Here is a 14,042-nt window from a genome sequence, read left to right on the forward strand (position 1 = left end):
TCCCTGTTGTTTCTACCCTGAAAGTATATTCAAAATACAATTTTGCAGTATACCTGCCCCACTGCAACCCTGTCTTAAGTCAGGGCATCATATCTGAGTTGGTTTTCTTGTCTCTATACTTAACCCCTATAGCCCATTCTTCAGCACAGCAGTGAGAGCACTTTTCCCTTAAAGTACTCTTGTTCAGAGTCTCCTTCAGCTATTCATTTTGGAAAAGCTGGATTCCTTACAATGTCATAGTACAACACCATAAATTCTGGTTCCAATTACTTCTGAGGCCTTATCTCCTGCTACTTTCCTTCTTGCTCATTCTGCCTTGCTCAGCCTCATTAACCTTGGGCATTCCAGGGACACTTGCTTCAGGGTCTTTTCATGTGCTATTTGCTCTGCCTGGAGATACACCTCCTTCAGATAATGTCTGGCTCACTTCTTTAATTCCTTTAGGTCTTTTTTTTTAATATGTATTTATGCATACAAGAACTGGGGTGTAGGCCAGAGCTGTGGTGGGGGGGGGGGGTGGTGAAAGGATTCACCAGAGACAGAGTAGGGAGAAGAACAGGCAGATCTACTGAAATACACTGCTGAGGGCAGCAGCGGGGGAGACCAGAGAGGTTTGCCACGCCATGTGGGTTAATATCGAACTCATGCTGCAGCGGCTGGCGATAGCTTGATAATGCTTATACTTAAGCCCTTAGTCCACCAGGGAGGCCCACTTCCTTTAAGTTTTTATCCAACCATCTCTTATTAACGTGTCTTCTCTGACCATCCTTTTTTAAAATACAAATTTCCTACCCACTCCCAAAGGAGTGCCTTTTCCTACTCTGCCTTTCTTCATGCTATTCATAGCTGTATGATGCACTATATGTTTTACTAAATGTTTATTTTTTCCTCTCTCTACTAGATGTACAGGGAGGATAGGGATTTTGTTGTTTTTGTTCAAATTCTATCCCCAGTGCTTAAGACTTGACACACAATAGACTCCCAGTAAATATTGGTTAAATTAATGAACAGACCTGCTTTTTTTTTTTTTTTAGATTTATTTATTTATACAAGCACTGGGTACAGTCAGAAGCGCGGGAGGGTGAGAGAATTCACCAGAGCCACAGCAGGGAGCAGAGCAGGCAGAAGGACCGAAGTACACTGCTGAGGGGAGCAGCGGGCGGCAGGAGAGGTCTGCGCGCCATGTGGGACCCTCCTCCGGTGGCCGGGGAGCAGCTGGGGATCAAACTGGCTCTGCAGAGGCTGCGGGCAGCTTCGCAACCCAGCGCTCAACCGCTGCACCACCAGGGAGGCCCCAGACCTGCTTTTTAAAATTCTAAATACTTTTGGGCCTCCCCCTTGGTGCAGCGGTTGAGCGCCCTGCAAAGCTGTCTGCAGCCTCTGCAGTGCCGGTTCGATTCCTCGCCGGCCAGGGAGAACCCCACATGGCGCAGCAAACCTCTCCTGCCTCGCCCGCTGCTCCCCTCAGCAGTGTCTTCACTCCATCTGCTTGTTCTGCTCCCCGCTCTGGCTCTGGTGAATTCTCTCACCCTCCTGTGCTTCTGACCTGTACCCCAGTTCTTGTATAAATAAATAATCTTTTAAAAAATTAAAAAAAAATTCTAAATACTTTTACATGGTTAGTACTTTTTCCTAATGTTTTAGATCTCAAAAAGGTCCTTAGAATTCATTTTACTTTGTTTTGCATTCCCTTATTCCAAGTGTGATTTGGGACAAATAATAATTTCAATCCTCTGGGTACAGTTTTCTCCTTTGTAAAGTAAGAGGGTTTATAGCGAGCGACCATCCATCTTCCCTGGAACTTATTTTATGAATTTATTAATTGTGTTTCAAACTTATAACATCACTCTCAAGCTTTCACTTGCTTTTCATGCTAAGCTGTGGACTAGTGGTGGGTTTCACTGTGGACAATGAGACAGGGTGGAATAGTTGATCCTCCTCTGCTCTGGCTACCACTGATCTTGTCAGAGCAGATGCAAGTTCCATAGGTCACAATGGAAAAACGAGGGCACAACAAGAGGTGTAGGGAAGTATGGGTGTATGTCCAGCCAGAGCAGCACAGCCCCAGGAAAGCTCAGCTTGCTGTTTCCCGGAGGGAACTTGATCAACTTACAGAATCCATGCCAAGAGACAGAACATGCATTAATAGAGGCAAGTCCAGGATTATGGCAGTAGCTAAAGATCCACATTACTAGTTCCCTGCAGTTGCAACAGTCAAAAACCTGGCGTACTGCACATCTTCCTAGGCAGAACAGCTTGCTCTGATTGCTTTGATTTTTAAGAATTGTTCTAGTGTATTACTTAATTGTCCAGGCCTCACCCTTACCTAATTAATCCTTTTATGATGGGCAAGAATAAGAATCTCAACAACTACCCACCTTCAATTGATTGACCACCCACTGGGTGCAGAGGCTAAAATAAACAGCTGCTTTCATTTCTTCTAACTATTTAAATTGTGATAAAAGAGGTAGCAGCAGGTTTCTGTGTACTGACTTGGATTCCAGTTTTAGAAGCAAAATATTTCCTTTAATTTCCAAGTGTAGTGAGCATAATTAGCTTTGTAGCCCACCTTGGAGTGGGCATGCTTCTCTGAAAAAAAAGATTTGTGAGTTTAGGAGTGTGATAGAGGAGGGTGAAATGTTCTACAGGCCTGCTAGGCCTGTTCTGCTGGGCAGAAGATTTTGAATAAATCAACTTTGATTTTTGAAGTTTTCTCAAGGTAGAAATGAATGCTCCACCTTGCTCTCTGTGTAGTGACCACTGGTAGAGGAGAGGTATGCCAAGAATAAGCCAACTGATTCCTTTTGATTAAGACAGTCTGGTGTTGTCCACTATGAGTCATTATCCTATCCAGGCTCCTTGATGAGATCATCCTTGGTAGACATTACTTGGTTCTTGCCTTTAGTGCTCCCCTTAAGTCCAGACATTTCCAGAAACCATGAATGGATGGAACTATTAGACATGGTCATCTTCTGAGCCCACTACTCCAGCCTCACCTCACTCAATTGGGAGCAGCAGTCATTGTGCCTCCGGGGTGATGCACAGGAGACCTATATGCCTTCTCTGAAGTATTTTTGTTAAAAAAAAAAGGTTGAAACGGACTATACTCAAGACTTGAAACCTTTTTCATCTGGATTCTGGGAGAAAATTAAGTCCTCTACCCTAGGCCATCTATTGTATGGAATAAATTTACTCACCTAGAATGGTACTTGTTCTGTACCATCCTTGGAGGAAATGAGGAAACAATCTCTAAAATCATTTTCTGTGTTTTCTGGCGTAGTTGATAAGTTTATGTAAAAAGAAAAGACATGAGGGAAACAAATTATGCCATGAGAGAGTGGAAATTCAGTCAGTTCTACAGGAAAATGGACTCAATTTCTTTAAGTTAATTGGCTTGAATTTAAAAAATGAGGAGGTATTTCTAGATTAAGACTTACCTACAGAGGTGACAACCACCGAATATAATGTAAGGATACTGATGTGGAAAAATAGTCTGAAAAAGGTGGCAGTGAAACAATCAGGGAAATAGGAATAGAGACTAAGTTACTCATTTTGTTAGATAAGATGATGACATTATAGTAATATCAGAAAATACCTATGCACCTATAGGTGCTGAAGTATATAGGGATGTAATATAAGTACATTTTAGATTTACTTTAAAATAATTCCACAAAATGAGACAAGAGGATGTAGGTGTGGCAAAAGTTGGATAACAGTGAATCTAGGTGTCATTATACTTTTTGCTCTATTTTTGTGCATATTTGAATGTTCTTAAAAACAATTGACTTCAAAATATTTAGGTTTTGTTAACATTATGACTATCCCCGCTTCTTCCCTTGTCCCAAATAATAGGAGGCTTGGGTAGGAAAGTAGTATCTCTTAGCTGTGGGACTTCTGACATGGTCGTTACTATCAAGTGGTACCTAAAGACCCAAGCCTGCAATATTTTGTGGCCTTTCTATAAGGGAGACTGATTAAATAAAAGTTAGGTTCGTTCCATCAAGCCAGATCTCTAGGGACGCCCCCTAACATAGCTCACACTCATTAACCTGACCTACACCTAGTCACCTGTCTTTATAAAGTATATCTGGTGAGTTAGCGGGGCGTATGAAACTTGAGATCAGGGATGAAAAACCCTGAAATGACAAAAAGAGAAAATGGTAATTAAGTAAAAGGAGCTTTGAAATCTTAAGGTGAGATGAGAGTAAGAACATTTCATGGTTCAAATTACAGATGGAAAGAGTCATCTATTTCTGTCTTCTCTCTGAATAGAATCTTCTAGAGACTGAAAAATATGCTCTTTGTTGTCAAAGTTCTTTCTGTCTTCAAAAGGCCTATTGCTGTGGGAGAGTTTGCTGTGAGACAGTGGTTAGGCTCATAGTCACATTTCAAATCCCAATTCTGCCACTTAACAGCTGTGCGACCTTAAGTACATAATTTAACTTCTGTGCCTCAGTATCATCTGCTGCAAAATGGGAATAATAGTAGCACTTCAGAGTTGTGAAAATTCAATGAGATAGTAGATTTGCTGTGGTTAGCATAGTGCAGTAAGAGGCAACACCTCCTTCTCTTACATTGACTCGACACAGAATCCTTGATGTTTCAGAGATTTTAGCTGCGAGTGGGCTAGATAGGTATGATTATGAACATTCAAGTTTGCCTTTTGCGTTAATGCCTAAGGAAAAAAGTTTTCTCTGAGCTATGATGACATTTTCTCTTCCCTAGATTATGATGACATTTACATTTGATTTGCATTTGGTTATTTGATTTTATTCATGGCTCCATCCTACACTGAACCTATTTCCCACATAAACAAGGCTTTGTGAAGGTGGAGAATCAAGGAAAGAGTTTGCCTCTCTGCCAAATGAATGGGCGTGTCATTTAAATGGCAAATTTGCACACCTTTTTATTGCTCAACCAAAGGGTGAGATGCTACCTACATTTAAATCCTTCCTGGACTTTTAGTGGTGATTTATTGTTTTTTAATGATGCACACCTGAAACATACAATGTTATAATGCAATGTTATGTCAAATAAAATTGAATAAATAAATCCTTCCTGGTTTAAAACTGTAGATACTTTCATACAACAGGATCTACCTACCGTATCACATTGCCAAGACTGTGTTATGGTTCTGCCAGAGGAGTGCCATGCCCTACCCTGTTTTCCCAGGTGGGCACTGTGTTTTCTTTAAGGAGTTCAAAGCAGTTGTCAGCCAGCTGACCAACATATCTTTTTCTATCTCATTAGGACTTTATATCCCACACATAAGCCTTGACTGCCTACAGCTCTGGCTTCTAGAGTTCTTATCTCACAAGTAACTTGATTTGAGATAATAGATGAGGGGCAGCTGTGGGGTGAGGGTTAGGGGGTGTTGTGGGGGACCAGAAACAGAACTGAGACTAGGAGAGAGACTACACAGATACAGGCAAGGGGCAGGACTGAGACTAAAATTGACAATGGAAGATGAAGGGCAAGAGAATTTGAAGTAGAGCAGCATTGGAGCTTGAGTGAACACAATAGGAATCATCATTTACTGAGACATGAGTCTTCAAAAACTAGAGCTATTTTTGTAGTCTAGTTGATTAATATTTAGTGGCTTCCATTGTAGTGTCTATAGAAAGTAATAGTGGTAGACTCACTTATAATAGCTTAGGCTAGAAAATCCATACATCAAGGAATGTCACTTCGGACAAGTAATGCTATTTGGAGACTTGGTGATTGCTCTGCTAAATATCTTTTTCTTTTTTTTTTTTTTTAAAAAACTGCTTGATTCCATTTTTATTATATACACATAAAGAGGTAATTATCAAAGGATGCTAACAGATTATTTGGTTTTTTTTTTATATAAATTTGTATTTTTCTATTACATTTTCTGAGCCTTTTATATTACCCTTCCATTTAAACACTGGAAAACTGGGAATGTATAGATAAAGAAATGTTAATGAAGATTAGCTTGACCCCAAAGTAAGATGCAATTAGATCTATGTATACCATGTCCTTGGCCTACTGAGGTGGGAGGGAGTAGGGAATTGTTCAGGCTGGGCTACAGTTCTGCCATATGACATTCTGCTATATGACACATTGCTTTGAATTGTTGAGCCAGTTATCCCAGTTATTATCATACCTCATGCTCTGTGCTTGCCAGGAGTCTGTCCTCAACTGAGTAGTCAGGGTTGTAAGGCTTGCCAGGATAAGATATAGGGAGACTGGCTTCAAATTGGGTATTGTTTGCACATGAATTTCACGGGATTGAGTCTGGCTTCTCCTGTGACCCCAGAGTGCTGGGTCGTGGCTAGTGATATTTGGATCAGTTGGTTTGAAAATCCCTTAGGATAAATAGGTCTTTTGATTGATGAAATGTCCTTTCAATTTTCAGTCTTAAAATTCTAGTAACCCTGAAGGCAAAGTACTACTACCACCTGCTCTATGAAAACATGATTTCTTGAGTCACAAGCAATTACTCCTGCTGAAACATAGAGTACTACTTGTAACTCTGTGTCGCACATATATTTTCTTCCATACACGATAACTATTTATGAAAGGTAATTGTCAGAGAAAGGTAAAATAACAACCTCACACAGATATTCAGATGGATGTATGTTAAAGACTTTTACTCTTTAAGCAGATGTTATGACCGATTCTAAGAAAAAGTAAGAGAAAAAATACTGATATTTATATAGATAAAGGAAAGCTGAATTGGTAGTTCAATCAGAGGCAAAGCTGATCTTTTCCAGAGCTACTTAAAATTTGCAGAATTGTAGATAAGATCAACCATAGTATAATCATTTATGTATTTTAGAAGGGATATCAGCAGTGTACTATGCTCCAGGGATCTGACGCCAGTACTGAAGAATTTTGTAGAGAAATTCTGGAGTGAAGGTTTAGCTGAGTCAAAGGAAATATAAGAGAGTTTTTCCAGATGTAGGGGCTGCCTTTGCTGTCATAGACATTTGGGGTGAGCAGGAACATTTTGAATCTTTGTTTTGTGGTGCTGGTTTGCAAATTCACACTTTTAATCTTACTGGTGAAACTTCGGCCTTTAAGACCTTCCAGTCCTTGTCTGTGAAAAACATGGTAGCTCTTGGAAGCTAATTTCTAAACCCAATTTCTACTTTTTTTTTTCCACTTCGCCCAACCTGTTCTCCCTGTTCATTGCTCTTGCTTCATGCTGTTGTGATAAAAATGTGTTCCCAGTTGGGGACATGAGGGAGAAGCTACACAAAATGGGAGGCATTTTGTGCCTGTCATCCCAGTGCTGAGAGGAAATCTGACTCCTCACATGGAGTGGCCCTTAGGGACAGCTGATATCTCATCTTTTCACCACCATTACTGTGTGATTCAGGCATACCTGCACTCCTCTATAAACTTAAAACTGTCTGAGGAATGGGGAGGGGTGTTATCTCCTACTCATCCAGTGGTCCAGATGAAGGTGTTAGATAAAGAACAGAATTAGGACATCTTGGGGCCTAAGGAGCAGTATTGAAATCTGTACAAATGAGGGTGAATTAGATGTTAACTTGAATTAACAAGGTCAGCTGACCTTGCTGCTCCATATTCTCACAAGGAGAGATTTATATTTAAGAGGTAAATTCTTACCATCCTCTCTCTAAAATGAGTAAACTGAAAACGACTAGAAGGAGCTTAAAAGTTGATGAAAAGTTTGGTTTCACTTTTTACAAAACTCGCAATAAACTAACTATATATTCACAGGAAATGGCAAAAATAGTTCAGCTCGGTCCTGTGTACCCTTCACCCAGTTACCCACAATGGTTACAGTTTTTACTGAATCTGCTATTAAAATCAGAAAGTTGGCATTGGTCCCAGAGGTGTGTCTAGTTCTGTGTCCCTACAGGTGTTGATGGATAGAAACACTACTATCATCAAGATGCAGAACTATCCCACCACCACAAAGAGATCCCCATGTTGTCCCTAGAGAGATACCCCGGTACCTCCTCCCCATGCCACCATCGCTAGCCACTGGTCCCGCTAATGTGTTTTCTGTCTCTAGGATTTTGTCACTGAATGTCAAGGAGTGCTATATAAATGGAGCCACACAGCATGTGACCCTTCAAGATTGTTTTTTCATTCCGCATAATGCCATTGGGATCCATCCAAGAGGTATATAGCATTCACTTGTTCATTTTTATTACCAAGTAAAATTCAATAGCATGGATGGACCACAATTTGTGTACTTTTCACCCACTGAGAGCCATTCTGGTTGTTTCCATTTTTATTTTATTTTATTTTTTTTTGCTAGTACAGAAAAGGCTGCTGTGGACATTTGTATGGTGGTTTTGTATAGAAAGAAATATATGCTCAACAGTGCAAATAGTAGGGTCATATGAGAATTATGTATTTAGTTTTTTTTTAAGATTTATTTATTTATGCATACCAGAGCTGGGATACATGCCAGAGATGTGGGGGGGCAGGGGGCATTGAGAGGATCCACCAGAGACAGAGTGGGCAACAGAACAGGCAGACTGAAACACACTGCTGAGGGGAGCAGCAAGTGAGACAGGAGAGGTCTGCCTCACCATGTGGGTTTCTCCCTGGCCGGCCGGGGATTGAACTCGTGCTGCAAAGGCTGTGGATTGCTTCATAGTGCAGTGCTTAACCCCTTGATGCTCCTTAAAAACGTTCTTGTCGGGCCTCCCCGGTGGCACAGCAGTTGAGCGCTGGGTTGCGAAGCTGCCCGCAGCCTCTGCAGCGCCAGTTTGATCCCCGGCTGCTCCCCGGCCACCGGAGGAGGGTCCCACATGGCGCACAGACCTCTCCTGCCTCCCGCTGCTCCCCTCAGCAGTTTACTTCGGTCCTTCTGCCTGCTCTGCTCCCCGCTCTGGCTCTGGTGAATTCTCTCACCCTCCTGCGCTTCTGACTGTACCCAGTGCTTGCATAAATAAATAAATAAATCTTTAAAAAAAAAAAAAAAAGAGGATATTCCGTTTAAAAAAAAAAAAACACGTTCTTGTCATATAGTCAAGTTATGGAAAAACCTAAATGCTCGAGGACAGAGGAGAAGATTAGGAAGATGGGGCATCTACACACAATGGAATTCTTTCCATTTGTAACAATATGGGTAGAACTGGAGGGGATAATGCCAAGAGAAATAAGTTAGTAGGAAAAGACATACCAGAATACAGAGAAACAAAACAAAGGGTCAGACAAGATGAATCCAATAACAAACCCTTGAAAGCTGATGGTGGAATTGAGGCTCTAAAGTGGGGGAGAGAAACAATGGGGAAGAGGGCACAACAGAACTATGGTGGAGGACTAGGGGTGCCCTTGGTAGTCGTGTGAGGACATGCATCTGAGGAGGTGTGATCCCGAGCCTCTGAAACAACACTGTTGTAAACCAATGTTAACAGAAAAAAAAAAAAAAAATCCTTGATAAAGCACCTAATTGTCTAAAGGATAAAATTCCAGCTCTTTGAAGTGTTTGACTATCTGATCATAAGTAAAACAGTCCTATCTTCTGTAGCTCCTCGTTCTCCTTCCTCTTCCATTGCTCAGAATCGCTCCATTTCTTAAATAAACCATGTTTCTTTCACCTTGTTTTGCACTCACTAGCACACATGCACTCACTAGTTCTACCCATCTCCTCTTCTCTGCTTGGCACACACCCTATATACCTCAAACCCTCTTCTGCTGCCTGCCATGAAGCCTTTGAAGCCTGTCCCAGTGCCACCATTACCGTATGAACAAACCTCATCCCCTATTTCTTACTTAAGTTGATCTTTTCTATCAGAGTTCTTCAAGGCAGGATCCTAGCTCTGACTCCTCTGTCCCATTCAAATGTTAAGTCTTTGAGATTAGGCACTGTGCCTGTCTTATTCATCAATGCATCCTTAGCACAAAGCATGGTGTGGGGCACCGAGTTGGCACTCAACAGATGTCCTTTAAGTCAGTAAATGAATGGTTACTTTCAGATGCCAGAGAAACCAAAAATGGTCAGTAGTATCTCGTGTGACTAGGCTGCCTGAGGTTCAGCGCTTTTATCATTCCATTTAATTTCTTTTAGTTTTCCTCAAAACAAAGTGACTTTGGAAGACTTTGATAATTTAACCACTTCCCCAATCTGTTTCCCCTTTCCTGAGTGTTGCAAGCTTGTAGGCTGTCCTCATAGATATGTCATTACCACTGGTTGACTACTTAAAAGCACAGCTGCCCCTTGTTTGGCTGAGAGTGGTTTCCTAAGCCCATGCCTCAGATTGTCACGAACCCCAGTGCTGTCTGGGGTGGACTGAAACGCCTACCTTTGACCTGTTGTTTCAAGGTTGGAACTACCTTTGCCAAGCCCTTCTACAACACTGTCTGTGGTTAATCCTTTTGGATACATGGTCTCCGTGCTTGTCTGTCTTTTGACTGGGTGGTCTGAAAGAAATTTAATAGCATCTCTTAATGAGATTTTAGCATCTGTCATATTTGAGATGATAATGGCTTTTTCCATTTTTTTAAAAAAGATTTATTTATTTATTTATACAAGCATTGGATACAGTCAGAAGCACGGGAGGGTTAAAGAATACACCAGAGCCAGAGCGGGGAGCAGAACAGGCAGACCAATGAAATACACTGCTGAGGGGAGCAACAGGCATGGCAGGAGAGGTCTGCGCGCCATGTGGGACCCTTGCTGGCAGCCGGGGATCGAACCAGTGCTGCAGAGACTGCGGGTAGCTTCACAATCCAGTGCTCAACCTCTGTGCCACCAGGGAAGCTCGGCTTTTTCCATTTTTATGACACTTCACTCAAACCATACATCCTTCTTTGTTTGATTCCTCAAAAGATTTAGCATGTTATCACAATGTTTACAATAACTCAGTGAGTGAAAGTGTAGATACACACACGCACACACACACACACACATACTTTGTATTAAGGATTTTGCCAGTCAAGTCTATTCTGTTATCCCTGTTGACATTTTTAAAGGACTCTGTTCTTCTGACCCCTATATTTTCTTCTTTATAATGGCTATTGGTTTCTCTCTGCTGTTGTCAATATCTGATCTTAATACTGTATATAAGCTCATGCACACATAATTGTTACTCCATTTATCAAACCTACTTAATGTGGCCAGACACTTTCTACTTGCATAATTTTTAACTCTTATAACTACTCTACAGGATAGCTGTTGTTATCCACATTTTACAGATGAGGGAACTGAGATTCAGAGAAGTAATATCTGAGCCAGGATTGATTGGCTGTGCTTCAAAGCCCATGTTCTTTTTACCACAGTATTCTACCTCGCAATCAAAAGGCCTCACATAAAATGGTTGAAACTTTAAAAGGTTGAATAATCTCTATTTCTCCTAATATCCCAATTCTTACCCCAATAATCAAGGATCTGGATATAGGTTCTACCACCAAAAAATTTTGTTCTTCTCTTTTTAGTAAGACAAAGAAGGATGCTTTTGTGTGTGCAGAGAATTTTGGGGTTCTGTTGCCTACTGGCTTATACTTGTGTCACTTGTTCTCATAGATTTTCGAAAGCATTCAGGTCCTTCAGTCTCTAAAAAACACAAGGAGGACCCATTGCTATATTTGAAAGGATTTGAACAGATAACTGGAAGGTCAGTGTAACTGTTCCTCTGCTAACATCAGGAATGGTATTTGAAGGGAAAAAGGCCACTAGCTGCCAGCTCTTGTCTAACATGCATCTCTTACTAAAGCACAGTAAACATTTTTGAGAAATGATGAAGCTATCCACAGGTCTTTTCCTTTAGCCTCTGATTCAGCCGCCCAGCCTTCCTTTTATTTCTCTCGATACTGCTGTCCACACGCTGCTGGGCCTGAGGAGGTGGCAGGTGAAATGTACCAGGTAAAAAGAAAATGGGTCAAGCCAGAGAGCTTGTGTGCATGAGTGAAGGGGGTCCCCGAACTACAACACCCCTCTTCTATGCACAGAAAGCAAGGAGACTATCCAGTTTGCCCACAGGAGCAAGTGAGGAACATCAGTATGAGGGTCGCAGCTGCCGTCCTGAACAGGGAGGCATGGCCAGAACTCACAGGAAGCAACTGCGACAAGGCAGAGACTGTCTCAGGGCTGGCCTGCTCCCAGCTATGCATTGGCATGCCAGGAGTAACAGTCATACCCCCTGAGAGGGCACATTTTTAATACCTCTCTCTGAGTTCTAGCCCCAAACAAGCATGGTCCCCTGAGAGCACAAATATGATGTTTCCAAAGGGGCATGAAGGAGTGGTAATGGGCCTAATTCCTTGACTTCTCTCTGTCTGAAATGGAAAGACAGTTGTTCCACCCCACTGACATCTGGATAGCACCTCTGGAGCCCTGAAGAGAGTGCCTGCCACTCCTCTGGTGATGCCCATACCCTCCTCCCATGTGGCATCAAGTAATTTCAGTTGCTTCTTTCACTCATTTGTATTCCAACTTTGTCTTTCCTTTAGTCTGTTAGAAATAAGTAGCTGTCTTCCTGCGGATAGCAGCCATTATTCTAGCTAACCCCCGACTCCTCCCACCTAGCTGTTACCCCAGAGCTGGTTCATCGTTTATTCTGGGAGCCCAGCAAATGTGTCGTGGAATAAGGGCCACCTCACTTACTTCTTGGAATGAAATGGATTGTATCTAGGTGTGTGGTACAACAAAGGGTTAAGTTAGATGCTGTTGGCTATGTTCTTCCTTTGATGTCTCCACCTCTCTCTACCTTTCATAAACTAGTGTTGACTCCTTCCTTCTATCCTGTTCTTCTTTCCTCTGCATCCCTTCACCTCCTGTCCTCTGCTTGTGGTTGTCTCCACTTCTCCCATAGACCCTTGCTCCTGATGCCCGGCTTTTAACAGAGGGCCTTGCCACTCTGCTTTCCCTCTTCTTGCTTGATGCTAGGGCATTATTCTGGGTCCTAAGTGGCTGCTCCACTTTCCTAACCTTGTTCTTATGACCTGGGCACTCCTAGGTGTTCTGGGCAGGGTGGGGTTAGGGCTGAAACCCATTTCCACAGACACATTCTTATTTTATGTTCCTTTAACAACATATTCTCCAGGACAATGTTTCCCTCTCCACCCCTCTATATTTAAAAAAAAAAAAATTTTTGGCATGGAAGAACTGGGGTGTAGGTCAGACGTGGGGAAGGGTGAGAGGATTCACCAGAGACAGAGCAGGGAGCAGAACAGGCGGTTCCACTGAAATACACTGCTGAGGGGAGCAGCAGGGAGACAAGAGAGGTCTGCTGTGCTATCTCCCCCTCTAGGTCTCACTCTTGGGTTCATAATCAGGGACCTCAAGTACCTCTTGTACAGGTGGAAACAGACCCTGGAAATCTTCAGAGGAGAGGTCTCAAGAGCACTTCCAAGAGCACAGAATTCTGTGCCCCAAACTGGACCTTCCCTGCTTCCTGGCTGCAAGCTTCCAGAAAGGAAAGCAGGAAGAGCTGCTGCTGTCAGCGCGGCAGAGGAAGGGAAGCGGTGGGGGCCTGTCATCTTCATACAGTCTGTCCCCTGAGCAGCCACAGGAAGCCCCTGTGTGGGGCCGTGGGGCTATGTTTGGGGTTGTATTGTAACTCCCTCAAAGCCTCCTGTACTCCAAGGGGGCGCCCGCATTCAGATCAATGTAACATGGGGGACCACTGCGTGTCAATCCTAGTCGCTCTTTCAGCCAGCGTGCCTCAGTTTCCCTCTCTGCGTCGGGGCCACTACTTCTCAGGATAGGAAGGCATTGCAGGCTCAGTCACTTGAAGCTAACCACGTCTGGGTTGGCAACTTTCGGTTCCCTGGCAGGCGGTGAGCCAGAAAGAGCAGAAGGAGGAGCCCCCCCAAAGCTCTGGGAGCCTTTCTGGCAGGCTCTGTCCCGGTGCACAGGGCCGAAAGAAGTGCAGGGCTGTCGGGCCGGAGGATGGGCAGTCGGTTTGCGCCCGGCCTGAGCCCGAGGGCGGTCAGGTGCAACAAGGGGGCGGGCGCTCGGGCCTCGGGCTGCGCGGCTGGAGCCCGCCGGCCGGCGGGGCATTTAAACCCCGCTGACTGCGGGTGGAAGACGCGCGCCCCGCTCTGCGCCCTCCGCCCAGTCTCTCCACCTCGGGTACCGGCTCGGCAAG

Source organism: Talpa europaea (assembly GCF_964194135.1).
Source record: "Talpa europaea genome assembly, chromosome: 12".
Taxonomy (NCBI): domain Eukaryota; kingdom Metazoa; phylum Chordata; class Mammalia; order Eulipotyphla; family Talpidae; genus Talpa; species Talpa europaea.